This window comes from Sitophilus oryzae, unplaced genomic scaffold (assembly GCF_002938485.1).
Source record: "Sitophilus oryzae breed Bouriz unplaced genomic scaffold, Soryzae_2.0 scaffold_980_pilon_pilon, whole genome shotgun sequence".
Taxonomy (NCBI): Eukaryota; Metazoa; Arthropoda; class Insecta; order Coleoptera; family Curculionidae; genus Sitophilus; species Sitophilus oryzae.
In genome coordinates, this window is record NW_022147617.1 from 998,139 (window position 1) to 1,012,902 (window position 14,764).

General features: G+C 33.3%; 1 protein-coding gene across 6 annotated transcripts in view; it reads left to right on the forward strand.

Moving 5' to 3' along the window:
• Positions 1-14,764, forward strand: part of LOC115891279 — a 152,381-nt gene that overhangs the window by 77,915 nt on the left and 59,702 nt on the right. The window lies entirely within an intron of this gene.

Genomic DNA, 14,764 nt, shown 5'->3' on the forward strand with positions numbered 1-14,764 from the left:
AAAAATGACTTTACAGCATTGTTTTTAGACAACAGAGTCATTTAAATACAAAGGATTATAAATTATGGCATATTCATATTTTTTTATTATATTATGTCTTATCTAAAGTATGATTAAACTTATGATTTATAGGAAATTGAAGCTCAAATGGTAATGCCATGCATAAGAATTATTGTGCTTTATATTTTTATTCTGATTTAACAGATCCTATAATAATTTTGATACGGATATATCTTTTGAGTATTTGTCGAGCTGTCGAGTAATGATGAGCGATGAGTACACGTCTGTTTGCGATGCTCCGATAATTTTATCGTTAGTTCGAAATACCGTATGATCGAATAAAAACGGCGTCCAGTTGGCTTGGAAATGACGATCGATGACATTTCCCATATAAATTTACATATGAAATGACAACGATCTTCATTTCATAGCCATCGCTGACGCCGTTTTTATTCGATCATACGGTATATTGAGTGCGCTGTGTGCCAAATGAGATTTCACCCTACGTGCGTGAATATTAAAGATGAACTATCTAGACTAATTCCCAAAAATAACAATTTGTTGATTTTGTGATACCTGCAGACTATTTTTTTCGAAAGTGTGCTATCGAAGCTACGCCCTAGGAGTGCAGCAGTAGAAAATATTGTATATTGAAAAAAGAAAATGAATGCCTTGAACGTGTAAATAATCTTTTAAATAAATTGGTACAAGTAATGGAATGTTCAAACGCATTAATAAAAAGAATAATTCATTGTCAATGATTAATATAATAATAATTTACTAAATAGACTATTATTGTACTCCGTAGCCGAGTACAATTAGAAGTTTATTAAATTTAAAATAAATTAATGCTAACGTAAGTAGTTAAATATTTCTCCGAAGTTGTTGTATTCCGTCTTTAAATTCAAGATATTTAAGAACTGTAAATAGTTTTTATATAGATAAATGTTTCGGAATAAAAACTCCCTTATTTTCGCTTGGAGAGAAAAAGCGCCCGAAAGGTAAAAGTCCGCGGACTTTACCTTTTGTGTGTTTTATTAGACAAATCTAATCTCATAGGCCAAGTCCGCGGACTTGGACTGCCAAAGACTTGGTCTTGCCTACAAACGCCAAGATTTCATCAGAAGGCGAGATCCGAAGGCCGAGCCTCCCCGTGTATGGGCAGCTAATAAACCCACGTAAGCTAGATATACAAAAAAAACGTAAACGAAAATGTTTTGCTTATTAAATCGAATAGTGACTGTTCTAAACAAACGCAGCTGTTGGAATACCATTGATTTTGCCTTCTTATTCTGCAGACACAAACCACTCTTATACAAATAGGTAAATGAAGTAATAAACTAAGTAAACAGCATACTAATTAGCGTCTATTTTGTTTCTTACCTTAAAGTTGCTGCAAGTCGTTCTTTGACACTGATTGGCAACCCCCAATTTGTAGTCGCCTTTTCCAGTAATGGCGCTACACCATTTTCAATATACCTAAACGTCTCTAATGACATTCGGAAATACTGTCGAAATTTATCAGGGTAAATGGTTAATTCGGGAAACAAATGATGAAGTTCGCCGTATATCACCCGATCTCGATTAATTTTATGTATCCATTGCCTTTTTTGTTAATCTTTAAAAAAACGTATCTCTTAAAAGCAAATTCTCTAATAATATCAAGTTTGTAGCATCCATGGTGCTTGTTGCACATTAAACTACTAACTAAATCGTTTTTCATTGCCTTCTGTTTGAACACGATGAAAATATAGCAAGCGATAAAGGCATAGCATTGCATAGTATAGCATCGCCCAACGCTTAATCGCTTTCTGTGTGAACGTACACTTAGTGTGCAAGTAAAGAACTTATTGATCACCTTTAGATTTCCGCTGGAATCGCGTCACAGCCAGCTGATTTGTTGTTTTTAAGTTGTTTTATGGAGGCCTTTATTTCCTGTTCCGTTATTGGGATATCTAATACATCGATGGTGTTATACTGAGGTATTGTGTTTAGTGCTTGCATAATGGGGATGTTGTTCACCATTTTGTGCCTTGATTAGGCAGTTTACGTTCTTAGTGGAGCCGTATACTTCTTTTACAGCCTCGAAAAATTTACGATAGTCGTGATGCGCGACGTACTCTTGAATCTGATTTGCTTTTTGTGACCACCAGTTATCCTTTAGTTGGCGCAGGTTTCTTCAAAGCGTGTTGTTGGCTTTTTTAATGTTGTCCACCAGCCTTGGATTGTGTGGATTTACAGTGACTGCTTGATGTGCTCTATGGTGTTGTTCCAACAAAGCCTGTATATGTGGTTGATTTTCGTTAAACCAGTCTGGTTGTTTCTTTTTGTTGGATTTTCCTAGTACTTCTTCGCTGGTATTATAAATCGCATTCCTCAATTGTGTTCAACCTTGTTCAGCTTCCGAGATTGAGGTTATCGGTGGAAGTGCTTCTTTGTTGGCTTTCCGGAGGGCATTGGTGGTGTCGTTGTTCGTTAAACTCCGTATGTTCAATCTGGTTATGTTGTTTTGCTTTTTGCACTGTGGATGTTTGGGTTTTAATTGAAGTTTCATTTTGGAAACTACAAGTCGGTGGTCAGTACCACATTCGGCATCTATTCTGGCTTTTGTAAGTCTGACATCTTTTAGATGCTTCCTTCGAACGATTACGTGGTCCAAATGATGCCAGTGGCCTAATCTGGGATGTTTCCAGGTACCTTTAAACTTGTCTTTCAGCTTGAACCATGTGCAAATATTGTACTCTGTGCATGTTGTTAGCAAGCGTTCACCATTTCTATTTACGTTTCCCATTCCATGTTTTTTCAATCCGTTTGGCCATATTTCTTGCTGATTGCCGATACGGGCATTAAAGTCACCTAGCAGCTAAGTAAAGCCTAATTAAAAAAAAGCCAAAGCAGCCTAATTAAAAAAATAATTAAAATGGCAGATCTAATATAATAATATTAATAATTGAAGTACATTCACAAATTAGAAAATCTCTAGTTAGAGCTGGCTTTGTTTGGTTGTATAACCACACAATATACTTATTATTTCACTAGTATTCAGTGCTACAAATAATGTCCCTCTTTTGGACATATTAGGAAATTGTAGTAATTCTTCAGTTTGTTTTAAATGTACCGGACATCATTCTAAAAGGTGTTGTACTGCTGAGCAGTTTAAAATCTAGCAAATGTAATAGCTTTAATGATAAATATAATTCTAAAATATCTGTAAATCGTTCCGCTAAAGATAAACATAAATACAAACATAAATGCCTTGTTTATATAAATTTGATTAATGTGGTAGATTTGCGTCCTTATGTTATAGCTGAAACGGCGTTCGCAGGTTTAGGACCAGGATATAAACAACATTTTCTAAAAATTGCTGACGTTTCGACGTGTTTTTGAGCCTGATATTGATAGCCTTGATAAAGAACCTTTTAGCTGAAAATAGCCTTGATAAAGACGAAAATACACGTAGAAACGTCGGCAACTTAAAAAAAAGGTTGTTTAATTTCTGGTCCTAAACCCGCGAATGCCATTTCATAAATTTGATTGAGAACTTAAAGAGTCGAATTGATTCTGGCTGATGTTACACTAAACACGCTTAAAGTAGGGTCCTTAAATGTCCGAAAGAAAATTTATTGTGTAAATGTATTGATTTTTTAGGATTTTCTGAAATTGTACAGAAGCCAACTAGAGTCACAACAGAATTGTTCAATGATTGTACTCTTGTAGACACTTATAATATCTGCCGGCTATCTTGCTGCATATCGTGCACATTTTTAATATGTGTATAGAATTAAATTATTTTCCAGATAAATGGAAGCATGCCATTGTCATACCAGTGGTTGAACACATCAAACCAAAACTATTTTCAGATCTCAGATCAATTAGTCTTTTGCTGATCTTATAAAAAAAATATTAGAGAGCGTGGTCCAAGCACAAGTTTTAGCCTATGTTGATGCATGTCAAATCATAACTGGCAGTCATTCTCGTTTTCGTGCTGCCCCATAGTATAAATACGGTCTTATTAAATCTAACTAATAATATCTTAAGAGACCTAGATCGTAAACTAGCAGTGGCTTTAGTGTCTATTTACTATTCCAAGGCCTTTGATAAAATAAACCATGGTTTATTTTATGCATAACTACAATACTATGGTTTCAGTGACGGAGCAGTGCAGTTTTTCGCCTGATATTTAGAACAGTGGTCTTAGCATGTACAGGGTGGTCGAAATTGGTCTGTTTTAACAGAAAAAACCTCTTTCCTGACTAGATAGAGCAAAACCGACATATATGTCATGGGATCGATTTCTGAGACACGTTTAATGGCGTAAACCGCCTGTTGATATTATCACTGCCAACTGAGATACGGGGTCTTTTTGATTTTTTTACCATTTTGAAAATTGCCCATAACTTTTTTATTTCGAGGAATAATAAAATTCTGCAGAAACGTCCTTGAGGCACTTTTTTAATCCAGTGGCGTAGTCAGTTTTTTTCTATACTTGCTCTTTTTGTCAGAAATGATAAAAAATAAAAAAAATTAAATGGAAATCATACTTGGCTATGAACTTAAAAAAATTATGACGTTTAACCCTTTCCAACGATATAAAGTTATGTGTTTTTATTTCTAAAAATGTGAGAAAAATTATTTTTTTTATCTTTGTATCGGAGCGGGCCTTGATTTTGTGCTGACGTAGTTGCCTAATTATTTTTTATCACAACTTAATATTTTATATTATTATTTATCTGCATAATTAAAGATTTTTGAAAAGGTAAATCAACATTCTATATTAGTATTACCAATTATAATTAAAACGCCAGGGTTACAACTGAACTATTAAATGGAGAAATTAAAGAGAATTAGATTGAAACAAGGGACCCCACATCTTAGCTTGCTAGGTCCTGTGATTTAACTCCTTTCGATTTTTTTCATGGGTGATAAGGGAAGAACCATTGGGACGAGAGAAGAATTGCAGAAGGCTACTAGGCAAGCTTTTGGACTTATTACACCAGTTTGCCTAATAAACCTCTGTAATTCTGTGCGCAAAAGATGTTTATTGTGTATTCAACAAGGAGCTGTTTGAACATCTTTGATGCTTTTTTTTTAAAAACTATATTTGTCACTCAAAAAATACGTTTTTTAGTTTTGTTCTTTGTTTATTGTATCGATTTCAATTGTAATTACTAATACTAATATAGAATCTTAATTTACCTTTTCAAAAGTTTTTAATTGTGCATATATCGTCGGCTTTATGACGAAAAGGCGTATCTCGAGTTTTGCTACTTTTCAGGAGAGCAATTTAAAGAAAATCACTTACTTTATTCGACCAATAAATGTACAGTCTAATTTTTTAATAGTTTTTTTACATTAATACTTAAAAGGAGACACTGAGGTAACGTTCTAAAGATAAATTGAGCATAAATTCTGATAAATAATTTGTTTTTAGTTGTTTAATAGAGATAGGCCTTTTTGTTTTAATATAATAAATTTATTTCCGACCGAATAATATACATACGCCTATGTAAAATAAATTTTAAAATGATGGTAAAGTGTTAATAAGGAAAAAAATAATAAAATATTCACTTTAGATACATACAAGAAAATATCTAGAAATCGCCATAAAATCAGAAACAATTTTTTAAACATTTTTATTCGTGTTGGGTCAACTGAAAACAAAGACAATGCTCATTCTAGAAGCAAAGTCAGTAATAAATTAAAATACTCTTATTAATATTGTTTTTTATATAAAAATACATTTTTTAACTAATATATTTTTGGTAATTATTTAGTTGATTGAGTTGAATGACAGGTTTATCACCGGTGCAAAAGGATTGTAGATCTTTATATTTTCGCTGAAAAAATTAGCTATTGTTTTAGGGTTACTCTACTACCTCTACTATTACTTCTATAACTTTCACGAATTACCGGTAACAGCTGGTTGGGTATAAATAATTCGCCTGTTTTTTTTAATGCATGAGCAAAACAACGGATTTAGTTAAATTGTCCGAAAACAATTTTGATCCAAAAGAAAATTAACCAAAAAGATAGTTGCCCGAAAAGAAAGATCATCGAGAAATAAAAATTAATTAAAATATCAAACGGTCCATTTAATAAAAACCAAACTAAACAAAAACAAAACATGTTTCTTCATCCGTGCCTTTTTGAAACAAATAACTGTGGAGTAACAGTTTCTGTTTTCCCTGTTGACTGATAACATATTCGACTTCCATTCTACGTGTTTATGCTGGATGATGATAGGCACAATAAATAAAATTTTACAGAAATTGACAGGGATGAAAATGACAATGTCCTGACAATGATAATGGGATGAAAGTTATAGTGTCTTTCGGGCAACTTTCTGGTTCGCTAAAATGTTCTTCAGGAAATTATTATTTCGGAAAATTTTCCATTAGGGCAATCTTTGTTTGTGCAACACACAATCAAGGCCCGCTTCGATATAAAGATAAAAAAACCCTAATATTTCTTTCATTCTTAGAAATAGATACACATGACTTGATATCGTTGTTATTTTTTATGATTTCTGACAAAAAGAGCGAACATAGAAAAAAGCTGTCTACGCCACTGGATTGCGCTTAAAAAAGTTCCTTTAGAACATTTTTACAGAATTTTATTATTCCGCGAAATAAAAAAGTTACGGGCAATTTTCAAAATGGTAAAAAAATCAAAAAGACCCCGTATCTCAGTTGGCAGTGAAAATATCAACAGGCGGTTTACGCCATTAAACGTGTCTCAGAAATCGATCCCATGACATCTATGTCGGTTTTGCTATATCTAGTCAGGAAATAGGTTTTCTCTGTTAAAACAGACCAATTTCGACCACCCTGTACCTATAGTATATTTTAAATTTAAATTCTTAACATTTAATGTCATTGGATTTCAAACTGGCAATCTGGGAAATAATCGCAGTTAATTTTCATCAGAAATATAAAATTTTATTATAAGTATTGCCTTTAGCAAACTTTAAATTTCGTACTAATACCACAATCCACTATTATTGTGGTACTTTATTAAACACTGTTTGATCGAGCTCGAAACAACAATGTAGAAATTATTCTTCGTAAATTAAAAAAAAATGTATTTTTTTTTTAAATTTGTGTCGTAGTCAAGTAGTGTCGTTGGATATGTAATTTAATATTTTATAAAGAAAATTTCCTTGTATTCCAAGGTTATATGATGCTAGTTTTAAGGTCTTTTGTGCAGAGGATGTTGTTTTTGCTTATTGACTCAGTCAAACTTTCTTGATGGGAATAAAATTCTCGAAAGCTTGACAAATTTGACAAATTTGAAAAACTAGTTTTATTAGCCTGTGTTGTGATTATTGACTACATCCTCACTTAAATCTTGTTTTTTTTTCTAAAAATATAATAATATATGTAATATCTGTTGTCAAATATTATATATATATACCTTTTTTCTTTATTCTTTTTTTGTCCCCAAAAAAAGTTACACATCAAAGTTGTGTTTTTTCTAACGGAACACCCTATATATTAATTGATTTTCGGATTCTAGGAAAAAAATAAAGGTGGGTTTTATTAAAGAAGCATATACCTAAAATCTAAGGATTTTTACATATTTCACATTTTGTGAAAATGAAGAGTAAATTTTAAATTTCGATAACAGCTATCTAAATTTTAGTTGACCCTGTATAGCCTGATATTTAATTACAGTAACCATTGTATGTTAAATCAAATTGTAATTTGACCCGAAAAGTTTTACAGGGTGAGACAAAATTAATATGTCACATAGCATTAGTCACTATTAAAAGCAAGTTACTCCTGTATATTAAATGTACCAGTATATTATTCCATATTCCTACCCAGTATATTATTCCGGTGTTCACCCCTCAAGACAAACATTTTCCTAGATATTTTTATTTTTAGGATTAAAATCTAGGTGGCTCTGATATACCTTTTGTTAATTTAACAAAAATTAAAGATTGTAGAGTAAAACACTCAACGGTAATAAAAAGATACGCGTTTAAAACATATTTTAATTATTACACAATTAAAACTAGATATAAACCTATAATTATGTGACAAAAATTAGCTAGATGAAATCAAATGCTCAAAATACTTCGTTTCCTGTTAACTGCATACAATGATTGTCTTTTCAAAGGGGTCTATAATAAAATCATATGATGTAAATGAAAACATATAGGAAAATATTTGTTTGAGGGGTACACAACCTTAATAGTATTTTGAAGAGACATGAATTCTCCATTGAATATCGGAATAATATACTGGGTGTTCTGTTTAAAATAAAAGAGTTACATGCTTTTAAAGGTGACCAATGTTCAATATTAATTTTGTGTCACCCTGTATAATTTTTTGGATCAAGTTTTAGTTCGATTTAAAGTACAATAGTTAATTTGACTAAATATTAGGCTATACCGGATAAATTCCAATTTAGGTAGCTTTTATTATTATTTTAAAGTTGTTCTTTATTTCTAGAAAATGTTAAATATGTCAAAAACCTTATATTTTAGTCATATACTTCTCTTATAAAACTCACCTTTATTTTTCTCCCAGAATCCGAAATTCAATTAATATATAGGGCGTTCCATTAGAAAAAACACAACTTTGATAACTTTTTTTGATGTAACTTTTTTTGGGGACACCCTGTAGAACTCTCTATATTTTTAAAGTGCTCTGAATTAACATACATATGCTCACAAAATTTCATTTCAATACAAACTGTCGTTTTCTTTGGAGCCTCCGGGGCGTATGAGAGGCGCCACCCTGTACAGGTTTAGCCACGCAACGTTTAGCCACGCACGAACGAACCAGTGTGGGGCGAGACGCGGACGCCAGGCGTCGCTAAGGAAATCGCACCTTTAAACATTTTATGTCTAAGTATAACGGTGTAATTAAATGGACTTATCAAGTTATTCCCCTGGATAACTGGTGCTTATCAGGTTTTCCTGTATCAGCGGCGTGCGGTCTATGGAAGCGGGAGAAGCACCGCTTCCCTAAACTTTTTAAAGATAAAAAAATTAAATAGTTAAACATTAATAATACTGTTATTTTATAACAAAAGAGTAATTTAATTTGTTAAAATTATTTATTTGAAACCTTACATAAACGTATCTAGTAAATTTAATTAGCCTTTTACTGCATGGATGCGCGCCTGGGAATCGCCGCCGGTTGCCTATCCCTCCTTCATGTAGGTGTTATTGACCTCAAACGCAAACGACAAATTTAAGCCGGAAAATCGCGCACAGTTGCTAGCCACGGGAGCGATCTTTCGACCGCCTTCCTCGACTTTTAATTTATCGGGACGGGTTTGCTTGCGATTTTATAGGTAACCAAACCAAAACACGTCAGTTTTGTTTCTGAGAGGGACAACTTTTGCCCCAAAAGTGATTGCAAAATCTTCAACCCTTTAAGCGGGGGTGTCATCCCCCAATTTTTTCAAATGGGAAGGGGGGTCAAGCGGTACCGCAATGAAAAGGGCTTTCTATTCTCTATACTTTCCGGCTTCGTTTTTGAAAATCGGTCTAGTCATTGAGAAAATATGAAGGATTGAATTTGAAAAGTTTATTTAAACCTTTATCAGAGTAAATGATAAGGATAAATTCCTTCGACCAATTTGCTGTTTTTTATTATTATTTCTGGATGTTTACGCATTTTTTCACTTGCCACAAGGTTGAAAGATCAGGTGCGGTAATTGATAGATAGCTGTTCCTGTGACTTATGCGTTGAAATTCTTCTCCATATCGTTAAATTTTTTAACAATGATTATGGTATACTTACTTGCAGAAAAAGTGGAAATAATCGAACTTTATTTTAAAAATAATGAATGTGGCAATCGGGTTGCGCAGATATTCAATGAACGCCATCCTGACAACCACCTTTATGGCAAAATTGTTCGCAAGTTAGTAGCAAAATTTCGCGAAACTGGTTCCGTTATGAATAAGAAGAGGCAGAGGGAAAATCCTGTAGTAAATGAAGCTATGGAGGTATTCGTATTGGGCTAAGTTGCCGTGGATAGTACGCTGAGTACAAGAAAATTAACCAATGAGACCGGCGTGAATCGTACAAGTGTCCAAAGGATATTAAAAAAACGCAAGTTCCATCCGTACAAAATTCAGTTGGTACAAGAACTCAACGAAGACGATTTTGATCGTCACTTCCAATTTTGTGTAACTATGAGTGAACGAGTGGCGAATGATAATGATTTCCTATTTAATGTGTGTTTTTTTAACGAGTGTACTTTCCTTTTGAACGGTGTAGTTAATCGTCACAACTGTCGGTACTGGGCTGAAGACAACCCCAGGGTTTTTCACGAGGTGCACTCACAAAACCCTCAGAAATTGAACGTGTGGGCTGGTATTTTTGGAAATTCTATTGTAGGTCAGTTTAACGATATTGAGAACTTCAACGCATAAGTCACAGAACAGCTATCTAGCAACCACCGCACCTGATCGTTCAACCTCGTGGCAAGTGAAAAAATGCGTAAAAATCTATAAATAATAAGAAAAAACCTCAAATTGGTCGAAGGAATTTATCCTTATCATTGACCCTGATAAATGATTAAATAAACTTTTCAAATTTCAATTCTTCATATTTCCTCATCATATCTCCTCGTCATATGACTCGACCGATTTTCAAAAACGAGGCGGGGTAATATAGAGAACAGAAAGCTCTTTTCATTGCGGCGCCACTTGACCCCCCTTCCCATTTGACAAAAGTTGGGGGATGACACCTCCGCTCAGAGGGTTGAAGATTTCGCAATCATTTTTGGGGCAAAAGTTGTCCCCCTCACAAACAAAATTGACGTGTTTTTCTTTTTTTTGAAAAAAAGAATACCCTGGCCGTTATGCCCTACGGAACGGTTTTGATGGGCCACCCTGTATGTACATCCTTTAATTTTGTTAATTTAACGAGAGATCAGATCCACCTAAATTTTTATCAAATAATCTCCTGCTAAAATATCTGCTGATGCAAAACATAAAAAAAATATCTCTGAAAATCTTTGTCTAAGAGGTAGGCAACCTTAAGAATAATTTGAAGATATATGAATTTTCACAAAATTTGAAATCTATCATAAACCTTACATTGCATAGGCATATATTCCTTTATTTAAAAATACCTTTATTTTTTTCCTAGAATCCGAAAATCAACTAATAATACAAAAACCCAACTTTGATGCTTTTTGGGAACACCCTGTAAAACTTTATATGTTTATATAAAACGCTTTCAATTAACCTACATATACAGGGTCCGACAATAGTGCGTCGGGCATCTGTAGATCCTAGAATAAAAAACTTGGAAATTTTGTTTAAGTGTAAAGCTAAAGTATGTACAAGGATGTATTTCAGGAAAATATTTTAATTTCTATAGAGTGGCTCAAAAAAGTTTGAGTGGATGGTGATGATTTTTTTTAAATTGGAACACCCTGTATATTATTGCATTTTTGGCTTCCTCTCAGATCACTTTACATAATCCTAAGATATGAATAAATATATTTTGATAGTTTCAGAGCTATTAATAAATAAATAAAAAATATATATTTTTCAACCTTCATTAAAAAATTATTACAAATACAAGAACTGTCCTGGAATCAAAACTATATTAGATATTTAATTTAGATGGCCTATACTTACTTTGCCATAAATATCGTAATCTTAAATCATACAGGATGTTCAAAATTCTATGCCAAACTTTCTAAAATATAAACTAATATTTGCTTGTTTTTTTAAATGGAACACCCTGTATATTATTTTTTTTATTTTTTTGTTAGATGGAGAATTAAAAAAGAAACATTTTTTATATTTAAAGTATTTCAAAATTTTTAATGGTTTCGCGGATTTGTGAAGTATAATTTTATATGGCTCTTTCAGATGTAAAATATAAGGGAAAAATTATTGGGTGGCTTTGGCAAAAATTTACTATGGAAAATGCCATATAAAATATAAAACCGCGAATATCTGCAAAACCGTTAAAAATTTTGAAATACTATAAATACAAAAAAAAATTATTTCTTAATTCTCCATTACAGTTGAGGGTTGGAACCTTTGGTGTTACACAGCAAAATAAAAACACTAAATCACCACAATACACCAAAACACTTTTACTTTTACACTGGACGCGCGTTTCGCTAACCATGTTAGCATCATCAGCAGATGATTATAAACTGTTAATAAATCAGTTTATAATCATCTGCTGATGATGCTAACATGGTTAGCGAAACCCGCGTCCAGTGTAAAAGTAAAAGTGTTTTGGTGTATTGTGGTGATTTAGTGTTTTTATTTTGCTCTTAATTCTCCATCTATTGAAAAAATAATATATAGGGTGTTCCATTAAAAAAAACGAAGAAAAATTATTTTATATTTTAGAAAGTTTTGCGTAAAATTTTGAACATCCTGTATGATTTACGATTACCATATTTACAGCAAACTAAGTATAGGCTATCTAAATTAAATATCTAATATAGTTTTGATTTCAGAACAGTTCTTGTATTTGTAATATTTTTTTTAATGAAAGTTTAAAAATATATATTTTTTATTTATTTATTAATAGCTCTGAAACTATCAGAATATATTTATTCATATCTTAGGATTATGTAAAGTGATCTGAAAGGAAGCCAAAAATGCTATGATATACAGGGTGTTCCATTTAAAAAACCATCACGATCCATTCACACTTTTTTGAGCCACCCTATAGAAGTTAAAATTTTCCTGAAATACATCCTAGAACATACTTTAATGGGCAACGGCCTAGCTATGTTGATACATCGGTTCCCATTAGAACACCTAAGTTAAGCGACGTAAGGCGATACTGGTGGATGGACTGGTGACCGGTTCGAAACTCTGTATCGTGCTTCTTGTCCAAGGGAAAAGTGTAAGATCTATTGATACACACTGCTCATTCACGCCGGTTCGAGGCCGGATGACATCGGATATCTCGTGAGTAAGCCCGCGGTTACATTGGACGCGGGTCCGTGCGTTTTTTTAAACGTGCGAGCTCTGACGGAATTTACTCGCACGACTATTTTATTTTAGTGGTTACATTAGATGCGCGTTCATGGCGTCCTGTGTGTCGAATTTGTCAAAACGGACGCCACTACTTTGATGCTGCCTGAGGATTTAATGTTAAAATAACTACTTATGAACAGAAGAAAATGTTAGGTAAATGATTTATATGCAAGAAAAGGGGAAGAAAATGAATATCTAAAATATTTGGTGAACTAAAACAGCAACCGGTCAAATTTTTTGAATATTTTAGAATGTTTCTAGCAACATTAATTATATCCTAAATAAAAATAAACCTGGTATTCAAAAATATTCAAAATTTTCGGGAATGTATTGGGCCTAGAGATATAAAAATTCGAACGCTCGGACGTGCACGTATTAAAAAAACAAACCAGTTTGTTTTCATCCGACCAACGGAAATTGACGTACATGCACGGACGCGCAAACTCCGATGCAATGTAACCGCCTGCGTAGAAACCATTTGTTTGTTTTTTGCTGCGTGCACGTCCGAGCACGTACGGCCAAAAAAACGCACGGATACGCATCCAATATAACCACGGGCTAAAGCTTGATTTTCATGCATCCGTTATACGTTGGTACGTTGGTCCGACGGTGCTCTGATTGGTCATAGCGTTTTCGCGCCAGTTTTTATCCGTAAATATTTTACTTCAGCCCGTCAACGGGCCAGTTCATACGATAACGCATAGATAAATGAAACAAGTTTAGATTGGAAAGTGCCCATAAGGACAATGTAAACACTATTTGGCGCTATTCTTGCAACGGTCGCGACCCAAAACTTTTGAAAATTTCGGAGCGGTTCGGCTTTTTCCGGAATTATATCGTCAAATATTGTTTATTCAAATTTATTATTATTTTCGTTTAATTTTATAAATAAAATACAGTGTGTTGCATACAAGAAACTTTATTTTATATAAGGACGCATGTATGAAATACCTATGAAATATTAGAAACCGACGTTATGCCACGATCCACGATGGTTTTTGCAGTTCACAGTTCTCAGCACAGCTTTTTAAGTTTTTAATGCCACTTTTTCACTATTATCACCGGTTGGACTAAATAAAACTTGAATTAAACTCACAAGACAGCAATAATTACTTTGAAAATGTACGCTATAAACATTTTTTGGAATTTCTTTAATGAGAGCGGTTTAGATTCTGAAAGATTATTATCATTTTTGAAGATTCTGACTTTGACAAGAGAAAATTATTTTTGTTTTTGTTTGCCGTTGTTCTTAGCGACCGCTATAGCAGCGCCAGATCGCATATAACGGTCGCGACCCAAAATAATTTCGCGACCTAAAAATTTTACGGGCTTTCCCATCTAAACTTATTGCATTTATCTATGCCATAACGGACGTTTTGACACTTTTTTTGACAAATTTAATCTAACAATAATAAAAATATAAGTAAAATAGCAAAATCGTTATGGAAACGAAAATATAAAATAACACCAACGTATATATCCGATAAACGGAGGCATGATAATGCAATAAATTTAAAAACTGCGATATTTTCAAACCAATCAAAGTCTTTAAATTCTACCAATAAAATTAATATCGTATCAACGTATCGTCGGACAACGGATGCATGAAAATCAAGCTTAAGAGTTAATTACACTTCCTAAGTCGGTAGGCCACTGACCATGATATGGCCGAGGACCGCGGTTCGGATTCCGCATAAACAAAGTAGGCCCCGTCCAGATTAACCCTGGCAGCAAAAAGGAGACGTTAACTGAAATCTTTACTTTACTTTAGAACATACTTTA